This window comes from Equus asinus, chromosome 30, assembly GCF_041296235.1.
Source record: "Equus asinus isolate D_3611 breed Donkey chromosome 30, EquAss-T2T_v2, whole genome shotgun sequence".
NCBI classification, from domain to species: domain Eukaryota; kingdom Metazoa; phylum Chordata; class Mammalia; order Perissodactyla; family Equidae; genus Equus; species Equus asinus.
This window is the reverse complement of record NC_091819.1, coordinates 852,868-870,447: the sequence shown is the minus strand read 5'-3', so window position 1 is coordinate 870,447 and position 17,580 is coordinate 852,868. Positions and strand designations below refer to the sequence as shown.

The window sequence follows — 17,580 nt, the reverse complement described above, 5'->3', positions numbered from 1 at the left end:
CGCCCCCGGGGGCCGTGTCGCCCGCCGCCGGGCAGGGTTTGTATTTCCCTCCGCCTGCCCGGTTGCCATGGTGACCGGTGGTTGGGTCCCCGGTGTCCCCGGGGCTCCCCTGTCCTCACTCGCGCGGGTCGGGGTGCCTGACACCGTGTCCCTCGTGGGCGTGGCAGCGTCGTCTGCCCGGGGGCCTTTCGGAAAGTTCAGTGTACCGCTGGGGCGGCCGCATCCTAGAATGTTTTAGGTCCTAAAGCCCTGTCCGTGCGGGGTCGGGGCGAGCCGTGTGAGCCCGCGCCTCTTGTTTTGCTCAGTTATGATTCACAGTTTGTGTCGCGCAGGCTGTAACCCCCGGGACGCCCCTGCCCTCCTCGCCGTGGGGTCCTGTTTTCTCTTTGCAGTTTCGCTCTCTAAGGGCTTGCTATGGAGAGCCAGCCCCCCGAGTCGCTTGGGTTCACGTTGTGGGGTGGCCTCTGTAGAGAGCGCACGCCCTATATATGGCTAGAGTGTGTGGCTCGTGGGGAACTTGACAGTTCTCTGCTTGCTGATAACACCTCTCCTTCTCTCCTGCGTGCGACAGCATTCTATATATACTGACTGTCGTAACTGGCTCCACCCTCCCTCCCCAGAGGGAACCTCATCAGTTATTTTGGGGAGCGGAGAGCGGGACACCCACTCTTAATCTTTCCTCTTTTTCTTCTGCGGTCTTTGCAAAGTGAATGTGTTGGCACGAGAATCTACTTCTAAATAATAATTCTCTGTTGTGTCATACCACTTCCCTGAATGGATTAGCCGGTATTTGAATAGTCCTTTGCTGTTTAAGAATTATTTTATACGCATGTCAGCGGTGATTTTGTGAAGTAGGTGCGGTGGGGAGTGTTACTCTCATTTTACGGACGAGGAATCTGAAGCTCAGAAGATTGTTACTTGTGCAAGATTAGAAAGGAGGGAAGTTGCCCTCAGGCATGGATTTTTCAGATTTAAATTCCGAAGCTTTATATCCCACCTGATAAGGTGCTGAATATAAATAAGATAGATGCCAGGAGGGCTACATTCATTATTTTAAATTTCTGAACTCTCTCTGAAGGTGTTTTTATTTCTTTAAATGTGTTTGGGTTGTTAAGGAGTTTGAAATCTGTATTCTGGAAGAAACCGTTTCCTGGGTTCCTAGACAACGGAGAAATGGAAGCCAGCTTTCTAGTTGCGTGTGCCTTTATTGAATCACTCACTGTACTGTCAAAGCGCAGTTTTCTTAGTGAAACTCAGTAGCCCTGTTTTTTTTAGGGTGACTCTGCTAGCCATACACATTTTAATCACACCCTTAGAAAAGCACCTACTTTGAGGTCACTCTTGGTAGATCCCCTTGCCATAGCAGGGGCCACTTTTCTGATCCCTTCTCCTGACACTGACCTCCTTGGTGCCTTTCCTTCTCTCTTAACTAGCCCCCAGATGGTGAAGTGCAACTTCTCTCATTTAATACGATCCTCACCTTCAGTTGTCTCTGGAAATAGGAGAGGAAGGAGACGTCAGCTATGGAATTTTTTTTTAAACACCTGCAAATGCAGCATAGGCATTCCTCCCTACGTACAGGACTGGCCGTGAGTTAAACTGAATAGGTATACTCAATACTAGACAAATTCAGCTAAAGACTAAGCTACTCGAAGATTTGGGGTCAAACAAACCTTCTGTTGAGAAACCGTCTTTTTGTTTGAATCAAGACAAGGGGCCTTTATTGGCTCAGGAGCCCGTTTACAAGTCAGTTTCCACAGGGTTACAGTGTTTCTCTGTGGTCTGAAGAACCCTTGAGGTACATCAAAGATTATTTTCCAAATGTGAGACTGGAGCCTCCAGTAGCTGAACAACCTACTTTATGACTGACTGTCCTTTTGAGAAATGGAGAGTGGTACAAGTATCTGAATTATTTAGTTAAAATATCCGTCTGTTATACAAGCATGATGTGAATTATCAGGGTAAGTGCTTCCTTTCTCTCTTTTCTTGCGGCCTTGGCCTCTTGACCAACTGTGGTTATCATCTTGGTGTGTTGGAAGAAGCCCCCAGGTGATACTGGGGGACGATTTTTCTCCTCCTCCCACAAGGTCACAGTAGATGATTGGCACTTCAGGTTGTGGTGCCTTGATGCCACTTTTGACTTAGAGACCTTCTTTTCTTGGCAGCCTTTGCTTAGGCCACGAGGTGCTTGAGTCAAAGATAATAAGCACCGGGGGGCCTGTTAATAATGGTGGAAATAGACTGGGGTGAGAAGTGTCTCAAAGGTTAGGCCTGCTCTCATGAAAGCCTGGGGGACTTACACAGACTGACTAAACGAGGGCAAGTAGCTTAGGCTCTGGCGTGTGTGCCCCAGTGCCCTAGAGTCTTCAGTGACAAAACGCTGACCCCAAAGCACTTGTTTGCTCACAGAGGAGTTCCCGTTTTATTTATGTGTGTACGTTATAGGGCATGAAGTGTGAGTTAATAATTCTGGGTGGGCTGCTACTTGTTAAAATTTCTTTTTATTTATTTGTTTTGCAAGGTTGATCATTAGCACCTATCTTCTTGGTATCCTTAGCATCGTGCCTTTGGGCGCTCTAGGTCTCGATGTTGTTGTGCGTATCATGGTGTCGATTTCAACTCCTAGGGATCCTCCCGTCTACAGCAGAGCAGAACCCTGCCCGGTCTTTTTGCACCATCCTCTCTTCTTCCAGGGCCACATCAGGTTATGTTCCTCTGCGATTTAAAGGGTTTTCATGGCCAATTTTTTGGAAGTGGGTGACCAGGTCCTTCTTCCTAGTCTGTCTAGTCTGGAATCTGCACTGAAACCTGTCCACCGTGGGTGACCCTGCTGGTATTTGAAATCCTGGTGGCATAGCTTTCAGCATCACAGCAACACACAGCCACCGCAGTATGACAACTATCACATGGGGGGTTGGTTCCCTGACTGAGAAATGAACCCGGGCTGCAGCAGTGAGGGCGCCGGCTCTTAACTCCCAGACCCCCAGGGCTGGCTGGGTCTAGATACATGCTCTTAAAACTGTATCTGCCAAGTTACTGGTCTGCTGTAAGAGGCAAGTGCTGACTTTCAGAAAGGAGATTTTCTGGGATTTGTTGAAAGCAATGCCTGCATCTTCCTTCAGAATGTATAGGATTGGCACTTACACCTGTTCTGAGTGTGGTGGAGGATGCTCAGGTCCTTCCACACAGATCCCGTCTCTGGACCCGTCTGCACAGTCTCCCCTTGCAGGGGCACCTGGGAGACTACGGTGCTTCTACACTTGACTCACAAATTCAGGTGGGTTTTGTAACGTTTCCAAGTCCAAGTTTGGACCCTCAGGGTCACCCCAGACTGAAATTCTACTCCTAGTAGCCTCTGTCATTCTAGAGCTGCCCCAGTCTGACCCTGTAGTCTCAGAGAATAAAATTATCCATTTCTCTGGAACACAGGTAGGGATAGGGACAGATGAGAAGCAAAGAAATTTATATTCAGAGTGAGACAGAGGACGGCTAAGGTGATAGAGTGTGTTCAATACAAAACAGCATGTGTGTGTGCTGACTTGTATGGCAAAGTAAAGCTTGCGTTCTTGTTTTTTTTATTGAGGTTATGCTAGTTTACAACATTGTGAAATTTCAGTTGTACATTATTATTTGTCATCATCTTATAGGTGTGCCTCTTCACCCTTTGTGCCCACCCCCACCCCGTTCCCCCTGGTAACCCCTAGTCTGTTCTCTTTGTCCCTGTGTAAAACTTGCATTCTTAACCCTTTCTCTTTTGTTCCAAGTTCGTTACTTATTCCTCTTACAGCTCCGTCTGTGAAGTGACTTTTGCCTCACCCTATAAATTGATGAGTTCTGCTTAGTGTCAGGACCCAAGGCAAGAGGGATTAAGAAGATACTGTTGGCTTCTTCGTGCTTGTGGATCTGGAGCAGTCATCCTGAGTCACTGTAGTAGTTTGTCTCTTCAGACTGGATGACATGATGCATCAGACCATGTTGGGCACTGGCCCTTTGCCTTCTGAGTATTAGTCCCAAGTTTCCATGCCATAATGGAACCTCATAATAGACCTCAAAGTCAGATTTGAAAATTAGGCTTATTTTTATGGTGGTTTGTTGTTTTTTTGAGAGTACAGATGTGAGTGACTTTTGTTTCCTTGCCAGATTTTTGTTTCCCATTCTTAAAGTCTTGTAGAGTAGCTATATACTATCATTTGGGCTTAAGACATTGCTTATTTTTGTTTTTAAGTATTTTTAAATTAAAGTATACTTTATGTACAGTAAAGTTTGCCTTTTTTAAATCTAGAGTTCTATGAGTTGTGACACACATACAGTTGTGCAACCACCACCACAATCAAAGTATAGAACATTATCATTACCTGCAAGATTTCTTTGTGCTCCTTGTAGCCACCTCCTCTTCCTACCCCCAGCCCATGGCAACCATTCATCAATTTTCTTCTTTTTTTTCCTCCTGCAGAAGATTAGCCCTGAGCTAATATCCACGTCCAATCCTCCTCTTTTTGCTGAGGAAGACTGGCCCTGAGCTAACATCCATGCCCATCTTCTTTTACTTTATATGTGGGATGTCTGCCACAGCATGGCTTGATGAGTGGTGCGTAGATGGATGCCCAGGATCCGAACCTGTGAACCCCGCCACCAAAGCTGAGCACGTGAACTTAACTGCTGCACCACTGTGCAGGCCCCATCAATTTTCTGTTCCTGTAACCACAGTGCCATATAGATGAATCACAAAATACGAAGGCTTTTAAACCTGGCTGCTTTCATTTGCTGTAAGGCCTTGAGATGCATCCATGTCGCTGCGTGTGTCAGTGGCTCCTTGGTCTTTATTGCTGAGTGTACTCCACCGTGTGGATGTAGCAGAGTTTGCTTATCCAGTCACCAGGTGAAGGACGTTTGGATCATTTCCACTTGTTGGTAATAATGGGTAACATTCGCATACGCTTTTGTGTGTGAACGTAGTTTTTCCTTTCACTTGGTTTAGTCCCTGGCAGTGGGATAACTGAGTCATGTGGCAATGAATGTTTAACTGTAAGAGAAACTGCCAGACTGTTTTCCAAGGTGGCTCCACCATTTTGCATTCCAGCCAGCAATGTATGAGTTCTAGCTGCTTTGCGTCCTCACCAGCACTTGGTATTATCTTTTTTTCTTTAAGCCATTTTAATAGTTATGTAGTGGTAAGTCGTTTTTTACCGGCAGTAATGATACTAGTAACGTCTAATAGGAGCCGTAGTAATGGTAGTCGTAGTAACAGAGCTCCCACTGTGTGCTGTTTACTCTGAGCCGAGGACTGCACTAAGTGCTTTTAATGTGTTGACTGGTGTGTAATACTTAACACAACTCGTGAGATGGGCACTTATATGATTGTCTGGATCTTACAGAAGTAGAGGAACTGAGGCACTGCCCAAGGTCACACACTGATAAATGGCACAGCTACAGGTTTTTTAAGCCCAGGCAGTTTGATTATGAGTCCATGTTTTTAGCTCTGTATTATATTGCCTCTTACTAGAATGTATTGCCTCTCATTGTAAAAAAAATTAGAAAATAAAGTTATAAAGAAAAAGTTGAAAATGATTTAAAATCAGGCTACTCAGAGATAAATACCACTAACATTTTAGTGTATTCCTTTCAGGGGTTTTTTTTGAATGTTCATTATATTGAGTTTATACATATGTGTGTAAGAATTTTTTTAAGATTTTATTTTTCCTTTTTCTCCAAAAGCCCCCCAGTACATAGTTGTGTATTTTTAGTTGTGGGTCCTTCTAGTTGTGACATGTGGGATGCCGCCTCAGCACAACATGATGAGCAGTGCCATGTCCGCGCCCAGGATCTGAACCGGTGAAACCCTGGGCCGCCGAAGTGGAGTGTGAGAACTTAACCACTTGGCCACGGGGCCGGCCCCAATATAAGAATATTTTTACAAAATTAGTTTCATATGCTTTGCCTCCTGATTTTTTCACTTAATTTTCTTTGTAATCTTTTTCCTATATCATTAAATATGCTTTGAAAGTAACATTTTGACATTTAAATAATATGTCATTGTTTGCATGTGCTCTAATATATTTATTTTCCTTATTAGGAGTTTTATTATATTGTTAATTTACAACTAATATTGAATGCCTAATGGTGGATTGTAAGTTTGTGCTAAAGTTTGTATTCTTGTTGATAGGTACAGTTTCTGCCTTCAAGGAACTCACAATCTAGTTTGGAGATAGATTGAAAAAAAACGGTGATCTTTAGAGTAAGTTCTCTGGTACACAAAGAAAGATGTACTCCTAAGTGGAGGGACAAAGACAGGCAGTCCAGGATGATAGAGCAGTGTGTGCAGAGAAAAGGCATGTGTGTGGGGTGTAGGCGGAGGACTCAGGGAGTCCTAATGGATGTGTTTGCAGGGTTAGGGCTGGCAGTGGAAATGACGTCCTGAAGGGCTTGGAACGTTGGACATGAGGCCAAGAAGGCTTGATGGAGTCCTTAGTAGAGAACTTTTGTGGGTTGGAGCAGGGGGCTTAACCCATCCAGAGCAGTATTTTAGGAATATAAGACGCATTGGATTTCAGAATGAGTGGAAGGCAGAGATGAAAGAACCAGCCGAGAGAATGGAGATGAGAAAAGAAAACATAGGTGTAATACAGTCCTAGCCTGTGAGTCTGCAGGAATCGTGTTATTCAGATAGAAATGGGATTCTGTCCAATACTGGGCTGAGGTGCTCTGAAGACATCTAGGTAGAACGATCCTGTAAACGTCTGTGTGATTCAAGGCTAGTCATCGCTTCCCTATCTAGGCTCCAGTTTTCTCATATTTCAAATGACAGACTTTGCTATTAACATAAAGGTGAGAGTTGTAGCAATAGTGTGGAAGAGGAGGGGAGAAAATATAATAGAGAAGAGCAAAAACCACAGTGAGATGGTTGGCAGAGGGTGCAGAAGTTCAAGTTAGAGCCATAGGAGTATATGGTAGGCTGAACAGTGCCCTCAAAAGACCACGTCCTGATCCCCAGAGCCTGTGCGTCTATTACCTTACATGGTCATGGGGACTTTGCAGATGGGAGTGAGTTTAGGATCTTGAGATAGGAGGGGTAACCTGGATCATCCAGGTGGGCCCAGGGTAATCTCAAGGGTCTTTATAAGAGGGAGGCCGGAGAGCAGAGTCAGTAGTTGGAGATATGATGACAGAAGCAAGAGGTTGGAGTGATTTGAGGAAGGGGCCATGAGCCAAAGAGTGCGGGTGGCCTCTTGAAGCTGAAAGAGGCAAGGATGTGGATTCTGCCCTCAGAACCTCCAGAAGGAACCGACCCTGCGAAAACCTGATTTTAGCCCAGTGAGACTGAATTCAGACTTCTGACCTCCACGTCTGCGAGATAATAAACGTGTTGTTTTCAGCCCCTAAGTTCGTGGTCGTTTGTTACAGCAGCAGTAGGCAGCTCACACAGAGGAGGCCCAGACAGCACAGTGACGTTGAGGCGCTTCCAGGAATGGCTGGTCAATAGAGTAGAGGAAATTGAGGAGAAGGCCTGAAAAAACCTGTTGGATTTGGTCATTTATAACCTTCAAAAGGGGAGTTTCAGTGGAAAGATGTTTTTGAGGACTTTTGTGGAGATTATATGAAGTTTTTTCCTATTAAGGATAACTTAGGTTAGTCTTTCTGTTGACTTTTAGAACAACAACAAAAAAATGTCTACCATCACTATGATTATAACTGTAAATCATCACCCAAATATATGAGAAGACCCTGAAAAGCTGATTTCTGGCTAGTTCAAGTGGTTTCGTTATTTATGAGTTAGAAATATTTTAGGATATTAAACCCGACGCTGGAAGCAGTAAAGTTATCTTCCTGTTACTGAAGGGCTGGTTAGCTAGTTGAGAATATTCTATTTCCCGGTTCTGGTTTGGCCCATTTCCCACACGTTAGCACTGTCCCTGGACAGCAGCCTTAGGGGAACAGTGATAGGGAGTTGGAACCAATAGGCAGTCCTGCCATGTATTCTTTCACATTCCTCTGCTGAACCTCCGCTCTGTGCCTGACTCTGTGCTGCTTGTTACTTGTTACTTAGCAGTTGATACATTTAGGATCTAAATAGAATTTTGGGAATGCTCTCCAGAATAGCTGGTTCCTGTGATCATTTGTAATAGGAAATGGGCTACATAGTGCTTTTCTTTTCTAGCTTCCTGGCTCTTGGGAAGATGGATTTGGAGGGAAGTATTTATTCATCAGTATTTGCGACTATTTTCTTCTATGCTTATGGATGAAAGTGATCATATTTATATTTTTCTACCTAAAGATGGTGAAAGATGGAAGTTTGGGGATCTTTAATAAATCTTTGGTGGTTCAACATAGTAATAATAAATCCAGATTAAAGATCTTGACCCAGAATTTTATATAGGGCAAGGAATTGAAACCTCATTTGGATTGCTAATTGAAGCTTGCTCAATTTGTTGACTTTTTTTGGCTTTGAATGTGTTGGGTTTTTCCTGCTTTTGAAGTATAATTTCAAAAATTGTTTCTTAAATCTTAGATTATAACCAGTTTGAGTAAATTTTGGGGGGGATTGACATTTTGTCAGACATGGCAAAGTTTACATTTGTTTCATGAATCAGTTTAATTGGAAAACTGAAGCTTTAGTCCTCAATATTGAACATTGATCTGTATGTAGTTTCTAATGCAATATTGTGCTACATTGTTGTTATGGGATGGGTTTATGTAAGAATTTAGAAAAGATTTTGTACTTAGTATAGTTAAACGTTGTAATACTATGACTATCTGTTGGAATCATACTCTAATGCAGTTTTGGGAAAATGTTTTACAGTTCCTTGCTCTGAATATCCATGATAGATTTGGCATAAAACCTGGCTTTTACATATGAATTTTTGGTCTCATAATCCACTTTCTATTTTTTAAAAACTTTTTTATTATGGAATATTTCAAAATAGAAAATAGAATATTATAATGAAAGTTATCAACTAGTGGCCAATCTAGTTGCATTTATAGGTCCTTCTCCCCCTATCCCCAATACGCTGGATTATTTTACAGCTGATCCTAGATAGCACATAATTTTATTTGTAAATATTTCAATATTTATTTCTAAAAGATAGAAATTTAAATAAAAACAATTACAGGTTCATTATCACACCTAAAAATTAAGCACTCACTCCCTAAAATGGTAAAATATTCAGTACTGTTTAAATTCCCTGATGGTTCATTATTTTTGTTTATAGTTGGCTGATTCAAATTAGGATTCAAATAAGGTTTGCATTGGTTCATATGTATCTTAAGACTCCGTTAATTTATAGTTTTCTCCTCATTTTTTTCCTCTGGATCTTATTTGTTGCAAAACTCGATTGTACTGTGGAATTTCCTGCAATCTGGATTTTGCTGACTGCATGCTTATAGTGTTAACATGTTCTTTTGTCTCCTATATTTTCTGTGAACTGGTAATATCAAATCTAGAGATTTGATCTGATTCAGATTTGAACTTTTTGGCAATAATACATCATAGGTGGTGGCACATACTTCTGTTGAGAGACATAATATCTAGATCTCGCTCTCTTTGTGGTTTAGTGGCCATTGGTGACCTAACAGAATTTTGAAGTTTCAAGCCAGTCTTGTCTAGACCTGAATTCTGTTAATTAATTAATTCTTCTAATTATCATCACATCTTCTTGTGTTGACTTCCTAATTGGGATACCAGTGATCAGTTCAAGAAATGTAAATTGTGAACATTGTGGATAAAGTGGTTGATATAGGTATAGTGTATTGACCGTTGTGAGGCTTGACATGGTGCTCAGCAAATTTAGGTTAGGGCCCTTCATGTGCTGTTTGTCAGTAAGCTTTATCACCTCTCCATATCTGTTCCGTTAACCCTTAACTGAGGTTCCCCTTATTTTGAAATATTGTTCAAAGTTCCAGGTCAGTGATATGGTTTCTTGCCCCCCAAGATCACCACCAGCTCTTGAGCTTCGTTATGAAAGAAAATTTCCAAGGAAAGCCTCCAAATAAAACTAAAAAAAGAGAGTCAGTTGGCTGCATGAGGAGAAGAGAGAGACTTTCCTTGCAGGCAGGCACCTACCATATAAGGGAGAAGATAGCTTCGCAGAGAAGAGTGTCCATTCTAAGTGTATCAGTTTTGGGCAGTCAGCTGTGGGCAAATGATGAGCTTATCATAGAAAATGGAAGTGACGTGTGGAACATTCCTGTGGAGGTTGGACTGGCAGGCTCGCGTTGTGCTCTTTGAGGCTGGGGAGACGTCTGCCCCTCTAATTGAATGTGAATCTCACAGTAGGATGTACGATTTTATGAACTGTGTTTTTTTCCATGGGAAACAGGTTGGCTTGCTTTTGCTTCTCAGCAGCATTTTTGCCAGATTTCTTTTTTCGGTTGTTTGTATTTGTTTAGTGTTTAAGCCGGTTGGCCCAGCTGAGATGCGCCATTAAAGTGCGAGGCAGTCTGGGTCTGGGTGCTCCGGATGCTGCTTCCCTGTTTTATAATCATGCCTCTTGCGCTGCTTTTCCTCCCCGTGTTTAGAGTGTTCCCCTTTGACAGTAAATAGATGAAAAATGAGGTCAGAAGAATGACTCACCTCATTATAAATCACCAGGGGTAATGGAAAATGATTTTGAAGGATGACCGAGCTGTGTGCCATCTGTTGAGAAGCATTTCACCTGTTGGAGAGCCCCTGCAGTACAGGCCCCCAGTGAGAAGGCCCATCCGTCCACGTCCCAGCGACCGCTGTGCTGGACTGGGATCAGGAGAGGCGTACTGCTGGAACTCCAAGTGCTTGGTAGATATTTAAGCTGGCAGCATACTGATGCTTGGCCTCGGTTTTCAGGTGAGCGTGGCAACTGTTTGCCATGCTTCAGCTCTTTCTGTGCTATAGCCAGTCCGTGACAGGATCACCAAGGCCCAAGGGTTTTTATAGGGATATAACTTTGGAATATAGTGAGTTTTATCTTTCTGTTTCTAAATTATTAAGAAGGCTATCTCCTCCTTCTTCTTCTTCTTTTAATATCAAGAGAAGAGAAATTTCCCATTCTGTCTATAATGCACTTCTGTGGTTTGGATCTTTAAAAATTCCAATGATCCTTTATTAATTTTTTTTGGCTACATATTATTGAGCATTTGCTAGATGCCAGATCCTGGAGTAGATGCTGGGATACAAAGATAGCATCGTCCCTGCCCCCAGGGATTCTGCACTTATTGGGGAACTCATAGTTTTAAAGATAAAATCTGGTCCATATTGCTCCTGTTTAGCGTTGAATCCAATTCCTATTATCCTGTTCATAGTAAAAGTAGAGAAAGGCTATTGATCATTATCTACAATTTGCCTTTGTATATTTTTAAATAATCAAGTCTTTGTCCTCAGCCTTCTCTTATCTAATAAACATGATCATCTCTTTAATTTAAGATCAGTTTCCAAATCGTTAATCAGTTTGCTGTCTCTCCTGTGGATTTCCAAGCTCTCCAGCTCCCTTTGGGCTCACTGGCTCCATGAGAAGAGTCAGTAGTGGCTTCGGCTCTGGGGCCGCCACAGGACCACTGAACAGTAGAGTCACAGGACTAGCCATATGCATTTGTTTTGTTACAGGATGGTCAAGTTCCAGGACGTTACAGCACAAAGAGCCTTCGAGGACAGCACCTGATCCACCTCTGCTATTTTACGAAAGAGAAATCTGAGGCCTAGAAAGAAGCTAAAAGAGTACCATAAGCATGGAACAGAAATAAAATATAATGAAATGTTTTAGTTATAAAACAAATGATCAGATTTCTGCTTGATATTCTTCTCTTGCAAACACATTTTCATAAATAGAAAAGACTATCAAGCAGAAATTTGATCACTTGAGAAAAATCAAAATATTCTCTAAATTCTTTTGAAGAAGGCTGATACCTTATAGTTGTATTTCTCTTTCAAAAACTTCCATATAGTAGACACATCATGGGATAACTATTCACATTCTAAGATAATTAATCTGAGTTCTTTAAGTATTGGTTTCACATTTGGTTTATCCATCTCTGTATTTATTGCCAAGCAACCTGATAACATTAAAGCAAAATTATGTAAAGGAAAAAACAATTCATAGTATAAATACCATCTAAAACATCAACTATTTTTATTTTTCTTTGTTCTTGCCCAGGCCATGTTAACTTTTACGATATTTTAACATAGTATAACTTCACGGTGTGTCATAATTTTAGTAAGTGCTGTTTACTGGATGTCCGCTGTATACCGAGTATTGCACTATGCATTTTGTTTTTTTAAATTATTTTTACATCAACGGCTCCACCAAGTAGGTGGGATTATTCCAGTTAATAGTGAGGAAGTGGAGTCAGGGAAGGTGCTGGCCCTGACCCAGGTCTCACAGGTCATGCTGGTGTTTGAACCTGGGTCTGTCTGACTCAGAAGCTCCTAGTTTTCTACAGAGATTACGTGGCTTTCTCATAGGCTGGTCCACTGCTCCCTCTAGACCTTCTGTGGGCTCTGAGAAGGCCTCTTGCATGCATACCATTTTGTGGCGGGAGATTTCTCTATTGCTCCTTCCATTTTTACACGTCAAGAGTTCTGTATTTACTCAGTGTGAGATCACGCCCAAGGCATTGCTTCCTACCTCTTTCATGTCATGGCATAGAGAGAAAACGACGTTATTTGCATAGCACACTTAGTAAACTGGAGACTTGGGAGTTTGGGGTAAAAATTTATTTTCTTAATATAATGATAAGAAAAATTATTAAAAATCAGACTTTGGCTAATTGTTAACATTACAGTCTATTAACAGTAAATAAATAGACCAAGAGTAGCAGTCGAGAAATGAACAAAATCAATTATGGTTTACTTAGTACCAGATGTGTCGATAGTGACGGTGTAGAGGACCATGGTGACAATCGTGACAAACATGCATATCTTCTCGTGAGAGATATTGTGGGAAAATTAGAGCAAGTTAAATAGAAAAATAGTATGTTTTACATGTACATGCAAAATAAAGAACTTCACTGATGTCAAACAATGTAGATTGAAATAAAAATATAGATTAAAATGATTCAATAGGAAGATCAAGACAAAGCTCTTTTGTGGAGTCACTGCAGCATGCTCTCTGACAGTGGAGTTTTATGTACCAAAATTATAATTACTAAATTTAGGAAGTTTGTAGAGGGAGCCATACAAATTAAATATAATTTTACCTGTTTTAAATTTGGTTGCAAAACGTTTTTTAATAGCAATACAAAATTTCATTGAAGAGATCTTTGCGTCACTCTTGTAACCCATTTGTAACACAATGTATGATTGGGAAGGTCTGATAGAAACATAGTAATAGTAAGCACTCAGTAAATATTGGCCGTTATGATGTTGAGTTAGTATAACAAAATGGTTAAGATTGTGAGTTTGGAATCAGAAATACCTGGCTTCTAACCCTGGCTTTGCTGCTTACATAAGCTTGATATTTTCTGATACAAGTCCTTGGTCAAGTGTGTATTATAAATATTTTCTCTCAGTCTGTGGCTTGTTTTTCATGTCCTTATCTTTTATTTTGTTTCATGTTCTTGTTTTTTAGTAAACTTTATTTTGGAGTGATTTTAGATTCACCAAAAGTTGCAGAGTTAGTTCACGGGGTTCTAGTATACTCTTGACTCAGCTCCCCTCGTGTTAACATCTTACATTACCGTGGCACGTTGGTCAGAAGAAGTATCGTGTTGTTTTTATTGATGTTCTGAATGGCATTTTCCTCATTATATTTCCTAACCAGTTTTAACTTATGTTAGAAAAGCTATTTTTAAAGAATAGCATTATTTACTTGATTCCTTACCAAGCTATGTTACCAGTTTTATGAAGTTATGGATTTTCCAGTTAGATATTAGCATCTATTAACCATGATTTTTTTTGTCTTTTTCCCTCAAGATTTAAACCTTTGAAGCACAAAAGTTTTAAATTTTGATGATGTCTGATTTATCTATTTTTTCTTTTGTTGCTTGTGCTTTTAGTGTCATATCTAAGAAACCATTGCTTAATCCAAAGTCGTGAAGATTTACATCATTTTTTCTATTAAGCATTTTATGGTTTTAGCTCTTATATTTGGGTCTTTGATCCATTTTGAGTTAATTTTTCATGTGCTGTGAGGTAGGGGTCCAACTTCACTCTTTTTCACGTGACTATCCAGTTGTCACAGCACCATTTGTTGCAAAGACTCCAAGATTTAAACCTTTCTTTTCTGGTCTTCATTTTTTGACCGGAACCTGGAACAGTGTTGAATAATAATAGTGATAGAAGGCGTCTTTGTCAATTTTTTTTTCTTTATTGAAATATCTTTAGTATAGCTCCTAAACATCTCAAAGATGTTTACTTTGTTTTCAATAGCTTCTTTTGATTAAGGAACTTCCTTGTTTCTTGTTTGTTATGGTTTTTAAAAATCTTTTTATATTGCAAAATTTAATGCACGTACAGAAAAGTGTGTATAAATCATAAATATACAAATTAATGGATTTTTATAATGCAAAGGCTTGAGTTACCACCACCTTGGTTAAGAAATAAGAGATTATTTTCTAACAGTTTAAGGGTCAGGAATGGATATTAAGTTTTTGATACCTTTGATGTTAAAACCATTAGTTAATAACCCTCGGAAGTTTCAAAGGATTGTTGGAGTGATGTCACCCATGGTATGTTTAGAAGTGCCAGTTATCAACTGTAGCTTTAACTGAGGCACTCAGGCTGCTGTTACTTTACGTTTCCAGGAAGATCTGTTTTTCTTCTGAGCTTTATAACTGTTACTCATCTGCATTCTTGTTGTCTGTCCTTGGATGGCCCACAGGTACCTCAGACTCAGCACATTTTATATGAACTGCTTCTCTTCCTGTGTTGCATGTCTTAGTAAATGGCAGCTCCCTCTACCCAGCTGTTATGTGAAACCTGGGTAACATCTGTGACTCCTGTTTTTCCTGATTCATTTATTTGACAGTGTTTATTCGGCACTTACTCCGTGCTAGATACTCATTAGCACAAGGATGTAGTAGGGAGCAGAACAGACATGTGCGTACCTCCTCTCCTGAGCTTATGGTCACCACCTCTTCAGTGTCTCTTCAGTCTGTCTACGTTCATTTGTTCTCTTCACCATTACTTCAGTCCAAGTCATTAGCTCCCACCTGGGTTACAGAGGGAGTCTGCGTAATGCTTCCCCCACTTCTACTCTTGCCTCCTCCAACCATTTCCTGCGCTTTGGCTGAGAAGAGCTGAACACTGCATGCTTTCTTTAATATCCTTCACTGGTTGTCACTGCCCTGTTCTGCAGTCTTACTTCTTGCTGATCCCAACTTTGAATTCCGTCCTTCCCTCTACATTTCGCTTCCTCAGTCACATCGTGTTCGCTTGCCTCCAAGTTTGAGTACAGTTCCTTCCCCACCTTCCCCAGTCCTTATTGTCGCTCTCCTTGCCTACCCATCCTTCAGGTCTCAGGTTCAATGTCAGTGCCTGTAAGGAGCCTCCCTGTGGCTTACCCGTGACCTGTTTTCCCATGTTAGGTACTTCTCCATGCTTTCCCTTGGCATCTGATGGCTTACCTGTCATGGCACATGTTATCTCGTCTTCTAGTTTTTCCTTTCATTGGCTGTCTTCCCTTCACCAGACTGGAAGCTCTGGGAGGGCAGGGACCGTGCCTCACTTACTCACCATTATGTTAACTGCGTCTACCGCAATATCTATTAAATTTTAGGCACTGCGAGTAAATATTTGTTCAAGGAATGAACTAATTAGAGGAAAGGAATGGTGGCAAGAGAGGAGCAGTGAGTTGTTCCAGCCAATAATTTAATGAGAATAATCACAATTGCAATTTGGGTTCATATTTCAAACCTTATAACTTTCTTTCTTCAGTGTATATGATTTTCTTTTTTAGTAATTCATTCTTATTTTAGATTTTTTTTTTTGTTAGTTAAACTTTGGTTGGTTAGGACTTACAGGGAATTAGGAATTGAATATCATGTTCTTATGTCTTTTAAAGACTACGAGAACAAGAAGGAGAGCATAAACCAGGATTTTGAATGCTAAAAATATTCCTGGATCTAGAGACTTGACCTTCAGGCAGTGTGTCAGGGTGAGGAGCACAACCATTAGGAATCAGTGTTTCTCACGGAGAAAGTTTTTGCAAAGTTCGGGCAATTTGCTGTGTCATCAATAAGTATTACAGTTTTGAAATCAGCTTGAAGCAAAGCAAAAGTATAGATTGAATGAATTGGTAGAAATGTGAGAGTTGTAGTAAGAATAAAACAGATTTTTTTAGCATAGTTTGGGGGTTGGTATGTAAATGCAATCTTGTATGTAAAGATAAGGATTGCATCCTTTTAGAAATTGGACGTGAATTAAGTAGGATTAGTCTTCATCATGTATTTGATATAAAAATTACCCTGAAAGTTGTTATTTGTAGAAAAGGAATATGGAAATGATCATTAAAGTTTTTTCAATATAATATAAATATTAAATAATATAATAGGATAGTGGACTAAACCAGCGTACATTAAGGACCATTTTCTTCAACCTAGTGTCTTTTCTCTTTGTGAATGGTGGGAGACTGTTGGTCAAGAGCAGTAGTTGCTTCTTATGTGCACTACACTGTGCTTAAGGTCTCAGTAGTATATAAAAGGTGAAAGAAACATTCTTTTCCGTCAAGAACTTTATACACTGTTTGGTGAGATAAGACATAGTTACATGAAAAAAAAATAATAACTAAGTACTTAAGGCGCATAGTTGTGGAATGAATGGCCTGGAGACTGAGTGTAGATGCTCTGAGAATACAGAGGTTACTGTCAGTTGGGAAAGGCACTGTTTCTGGTAGGTTGGGCACCTCATAACTGCTTATTGAATAAAAGAAATTGAATATTTTGGGGCAGAGGTATAATATGAGAAGGGTAGTATTTTAAATGATGAAGTTGATAAGATTATATTGGGTAGACTGATTTGAGGAGGGAGAAACAGAAGTTAAGATGCAGGATAGCTTTCTAGACCAGCCTCTATAGTAATAGTGAAAAGGATCTAAGAGAACAGTAGGGTGTGAACAGGCATTTAGGAAAAATACAGGCTACAGAAAGCAGGAGAAGCAAAGGTCAAAGACAATTTTAAGATTTTGAGAATAATACTGAAATTTAATGAATATTTATTAAGCATCCTTTCTGTGCCAAATACTGAACTTGGTGCTGGGAAAATACGTGGTGAGAAAGACAGTCGTGTTTCACGCATCTTTCGTTCTACGCTATCCTGTGAACAGAAATGGGGAAAGCCAGGAAGGAAGCCGATGTGGGCGGGAGTAGAGCCTAGTTAGACATTTGCAATTCGAGGTCAGATTGTGAGCCACCAGACCGCTGATGTGCAGTGAACTATTGGAATGTGGAGAAGAATTTCAGGTCTGAGATAGACTTTGAAGTCAGAGTCAGCTGGACCCCCAGTCTGCTGGTCATTCCCACTGTCCTTTCCTAAGTGCCCGCGACTCCTCTGGTTTGTGAAGCTCAGTGCGCTCCCTCGCCTCACCCACCCTGCGCCCCTAAGCATCTGCGCAGTGCTGGATGACAATCGATAGGATGTCTTACTGGCTGTGCTACAAACATAGGGATTTTGTGTTGAAG

At 40.9% G+C, this 17,580-nt stretch overlaps 1 protein-coding gene across 18 annotated transcripts in view; it reads left to right on the top strand.

Annotated features, from left to right (window-relative positions):
* PPP1R12B (protein phosphatase 1 regulatory subunit 12B) overlaps positions 1-17,580 on the top strand; it is a 206,298-nt gene that overhangs the window by 4,780 nt on the left and 183,938 nt on the right. The gene's annotated exons all lie outside the window — the stretch shown is intronic.